Raw genomic sequence first — 5251 nt, forward strand, 5'->3', positions numbered from 1 at the left:
TGGTTCCAACAGCAACAGAAAACTTTTTTCTGGTAAGTCTATTTGTTACTGTGTGAAAACTGAGTATGTAAGCTGGGGAGATAGCTATATTTTTAGTTTAAAATGAATACCTACTAAGAAATGCTACAAAAGTTCAATTTGGTTTCTGTATAAATGTTTCTCTAATTTGTCATGGATTATTTAGCATTAGTCTCATTTTTTTTCTTTTGTAAATAAAGTCGAATTATAATTGACATCTATATCCACAGGAAAGTCAACATACTATTAACCTGAACTTTTTAATTATGCACATAATTCATTGGTCAACTCTGTATTTTGGCTACTAGGGTAAATGCCAAAAACTACTCTAAAGATATTATATAGATTAACCCTATAATACAGGAGGAATTAAAAAGCATGCCATGTTCTTGGTCAAAGGTGAATAAATAATGGCTTTACCTTTACAGTAGTGTCAGCGTGGAACATGCCATGGCAGCAAATTAAAGGTGATGTACAGTATGCACTTTGCATACAAAGCATACTTCTACCAATTAAAACCTTACTTCTTAGTGTCACAAAATACTTATTTTAAATGGTTTCAGTATCTTGTACATTTTCGTTGATGAAATGTGTCAAAAGAATGCAAGTTCTAAATAATTGTACATACATCACTGCACTACAAACAAAAGCTAGTTAAGAGAATTTACAAAGCAGAGAGATTAAATGTCAGCTTTGCCTCACTGTACCATTAAGAATGGATAGTGGGGGGGAGCGTGCTTCTCCACTGATTGGTAGAAGAAGTGGCCCATGACCTTTATGGCCAAAATGTTGCAGTGGAAATAGAAGCCCAAAGAGAGACATGACCAGTTCCACTGATTTAGTGTAATGCCAAAATCTGGTTGAAGCAGATCTCCATACAGACCACTAAAGCTGCTGGGAAGAGCCAAACACAGTTTTTGACCATCTGCCATCAACTGTCAAAATATGTGTTCCACATCATTCCATATGTTTGGAGGGACCTGGAACCCAGCCTTTAAAAATAAATATCACCCTAAATGTCCATCATGGCTACTGAGGAAACTATGCTCAGAAAAGAAAAATGTTCTACATTAAAGATCATTAGGCAAGATTTTTCCAAGAAGCAAAAACTTTCATTGCCCAATATTATGAGAAAATAAATGAGAATAAATTTCAAGGAACTTCTGTTAGTGTCTTTAAAAATAAATACCAAAAATGGAAATCGGCATACACATGCCTTTAGAGATTTAAAAAAAGGAAGTACTTGATGTGGTCCAAGAAATCCAGTCACCATGCAAAAATATTTATTCTCCCAAGGGCGTTTATAAAACTGAAACTTTTTGAGAATCCTCAAAATGAGCTTCTTTCAAGGAGACAAATTTGTTTAATGTAAAAGAAAAACACAAGGAATCTAGAGATCAACTTGCAAAAGGACAAGTTAAACTGAGTAAAATAGTAACTGACATTGAGACAGTAAGTAAAAAAATGGAGGAAGAAAAACAACAGCACCAAGGGAAGTCCAGAATGTTGGATGCTTTCCCCATCCATCTGGCTAGCCCTTGCATCCTCTGACCTCCTCTTTCATGGAGATTCTGAACAAAAATGACAAAGCATTCTATAACTGGAGAGGAATTGTGTTGACAAGGTCTTTTCATTTGCCTTAAGAATCCAGTCAGGCTACTTTCTCTGTGTTCCAGTTTGCTAATGCTGCCGGTATGCAAAATACCAGAAACAGATTGGCTTTTATAAAGGGGGTTTATTTAGTTACACAGTTACTGTCTTAAGGCCATAAAGTGTCCAAGGTAGCACATCAACAATTGGATACCTTCACTGAAGGATGGCCATTGGCATCCATAAAATGTCTGTTAGCTGGGAAGGCATGTGGCTGGTGACTGCTCCAGAGTTCTGGTTTCAAAATGGCTTTCTCCCAGGATGTTCTTCTCTAGGCTGCAGCTCCTCAAAAATCACTCTATTTACTCTTGGGGCATTTGTCATCTCTTAGCTTCTCCAGAGCAAAAGTCTGCTTTCAAAGGCCATCTCCAAAATGTTGCTCTGTAAGCTGCTGCTCATCTCTCAGCTCCTGTGCGTTCTTCAAAGTGTCCCTCTTGGCTGTAGCAAGCTTGCTCCTTCTGTCTGAGCTTATACAGTGCTCTATTAAACTAATCAAGGCCCAAACTAAATGGGTAGGGTCACACCTCCATGGAAATTATCTAATCAGTTATCACCTACAGTTGGGTGGGTTGCATCTCCATGGAAACTCTCAAGAATTCCAATCTCATCAACACTATTATGTCTGCTCCAACAAGATTGCATCAAAGAATATGGCTTTTTTCTGGGGGACATAATACATTCAAACTGGCACACTCTGCATCATCAATATTGCCAGATTATTGTACTAAAATCATTGTTAAAAAACAGCAACAACCTGCCAAGCCAGAACCAAAGCCACAACCAAGGATAAAATCTGTTTTCAATAAAAGTGAGAAAAGTGACAATAAAGTTAGAAGAATTGGAGCACACATAGAAATCTTCCAAGTGTTCCAAGAAAGGAACTAATTTTTGATCAGCAAAAAAATTGTTAGAATGATCAGCATCATGCAGGCGCATGTCAAGGGGTGGTTTGAATGCAAAAGGTACCAAAGAGTAATGACCAAGGCTTTGTATCATGGACTGAGTTTGAGAATAGTTATAAACATGTATCACAGAATGATCCATCATTTAGATATCAACTTGGTCTTTGGAGGACAAAACAAATTGTAAACTTTACAGAACTGGAAGAATGGAGGGACATAAAAAAATTCTATGAAACAGTGTTTGCTAAGAGAAAAGACCAGCAAGGATTAGAAAAAAGTGAGCTCCTGAAATGCTTCTCTGAATGTGGCCATTTCCCAACCCAGAAACAAAATGATGATACTTGGCCCTTCTTGGTCAATAGGAAAGATGATGAAAAATATTCCAAACCAATCATGAAGTCCAAAGCAATTGAAATGTTATCTACTCTCTATCCTCCTCAAGGTGCTCATGTGTATAATAATGCATGGCTTAAATCAATTTGGCTGAGACCCATAGTAAATGGGGAAGAAGGATATAAATACATAGTGAATGGACATCCGATACTCAAAAGAGTTAATATCTGGATTGTTGGGAAGTTTGTGGTCAGATCCATGACAGAAAGGAAAATGAAACAATATTATACAGCATTAAATATATAATAGTGTTTTCAGCACAATATTGTTACCTTTGATAGCTGAACCTATCTACTCAAAGAGATAGGTTAACAATAGCAGTGGATTAATTCTGTTTCAATAGGAAAAAGGACAAACGTCACGTATACAAAGGAGTTCAAAAAAGTTAGTCTGTAATTTCTAAGTATCTTTGGATACACACCATTCATTTGATCTTTGTAGAAAACATGTCTTATAATAATAAAGTTGAACCCATATAGTGTCAAGTATTCCTTTCACTGGACTGAAATTTGTTTTTTTCTATTACCAATAAATGCTATAAAGAAACCTTAAAAAAAAATAAAGAATGGATAGGTGGTTTGAATGTGTGTGATATCTGAGTGCTATACGACGTACAACACAGCCTTTATTCTATGTACTTATTGGTATGTTTGGTATATTATAACTTTTTCAAGATAGTTAAAAATAAGATATCCTTAGTTTAAAATATGTGACCAGTACTAGTAAAAAGTTTATCCTTATTTAAACAAAAGAGCTCCTTTTAAAGTTTTTGTTGCTATTTCCGCAGAAATTATTGATTATATCAAATTATTTACTGATTGTATGATATGGTTTTTACCTATGAAAATTATACGAAATTCTATTAACTATAAAGTATCTGATATAAAATATTTTTAAAACTCAAATAGATTTAATTACTGAATATTTTAAATGTTAAACTGTCTAGAATTAGACCATCAAGAAGCATGTTGCTAGTTTTTAAATCATTACCTGAAAGGCTATAAGTGTCTTTCAATATTTCTGACACAAAAATCTTTTCTTGAGCATAATCCATTCTCCATTTCAATTTTTTTCCACATTAAAGCCAGAATGATAATTTTAAAACTCAGATATAAGTATGCTCCTCCCCTGCTTAAAATGGTTCAATGGCTTTGATAGCCAAAAGTTTTAACATAAACTCAAGGTCCTGCATGACCTCTCTATGTTCACCTTGCTTCACTGCACTCTTATATTCCAGCTATACTGCATAGTGGCCTTTCAGTTCTTAAGGTTTCATTGTCCTTCCTGGCTCAGGTAATTGCCTGCACTCTTCTATCTGTCTGGCTCCTCCCATCCACCAGCCCTACACCTAATCTAACAACTTTCACCTAACCTAACACTCACTCCTCTTCCAGATCTTAAATGTCACTTACTACAGGAGCCTCAACTCTTCTGTCCTCTACACGTCCCACTCTCTGTCCAGAGACATCAGCTTCTATCACCCCATAATTTTCCTTTTTGGCACTTTATCATATATTAAAACTAAATACATATTTGTATTTCTACTCTCAATTTCACTACAAGATGTATTTCAGTATAATCACACATAGGTATTTAATAAATGTGCTGGCAAATGTGTTGAATACATAAATGAGTGAATTGAACTTATTTAAAGTAATATCTTACAAGCACTGAAGTTCATGAAGTCATTCTGCAAATAGTTGATTTTTCTCTTGGCAGTCTGTTTTGTCATTTTTCTTATCTAATTTGCCTTCACCAAGGTACATTTTTCCATTCAAAATTGCATTTGACGTGTTGAGTAAAATTTAGGCAAAATGCACAAACTGCTTTCGATTCACAGGAAAAGTGATCATAGACTTCTATATAAAAGAAAGAGAAGAAAAAAAAGAGAGAAAAGGCTAAGACTTCACCCCATGCTCCACCATTATTTCCTGTATATTGCCAATAAAATATTTTCAATTACTACATGTGTAGGTGTTCCAGACTAATAATTCTGAAGTCCAAATGGATGCTACCTTCTGAAGCCTAGGCTTCTTAGCCCCAAGACTTACTTTGCTTGTTGATGAAAATCGTTGTTACTACGGGAATAATACCACTTGCACCTCTGCTGCTACAGCTGCTGCCTACATTACTGCCTTGAGGTTTTGTAAACATGCAAAATGTAGTCATCCAGAAGTTAGACTGAACTATTTAGGAGAGTAAGCACTTAATTGAGGTTTTCTTCCTCAGTGAAATACACAAATTAAAAGAGCATTGAAAAAAAAAAGGGAGTTTCAAGAGAAATCAGA

General features: G+C 35.4%; 1 pseudogene; it reads left to right on the forward strand.

Moving 5' to 3' along the window:
- The first annotated feature begins 1043 nt into the window (after positions 1-1043).
- Positions 1044-3185, forward strand: LOC119530852 (annotated as a pseudogene).
- Positions 3186-5251: the final 2066 nt, after the last annotated feature.

The sequence above is a fragment of the Choloepus didactylus genome, chromosome 4 (assembly GCF_015220235.1).
Source record: "Choloepus didactylus isolate mChoDid1 chromosome 4, mChoDid1.pri, whole genome shotgun sequence".
NCBI lineage: Eukaryota > Metazoa > Chordata > Mammalia > Pilosa > Megalonychidae > Choloepus > Choloepus didactylus.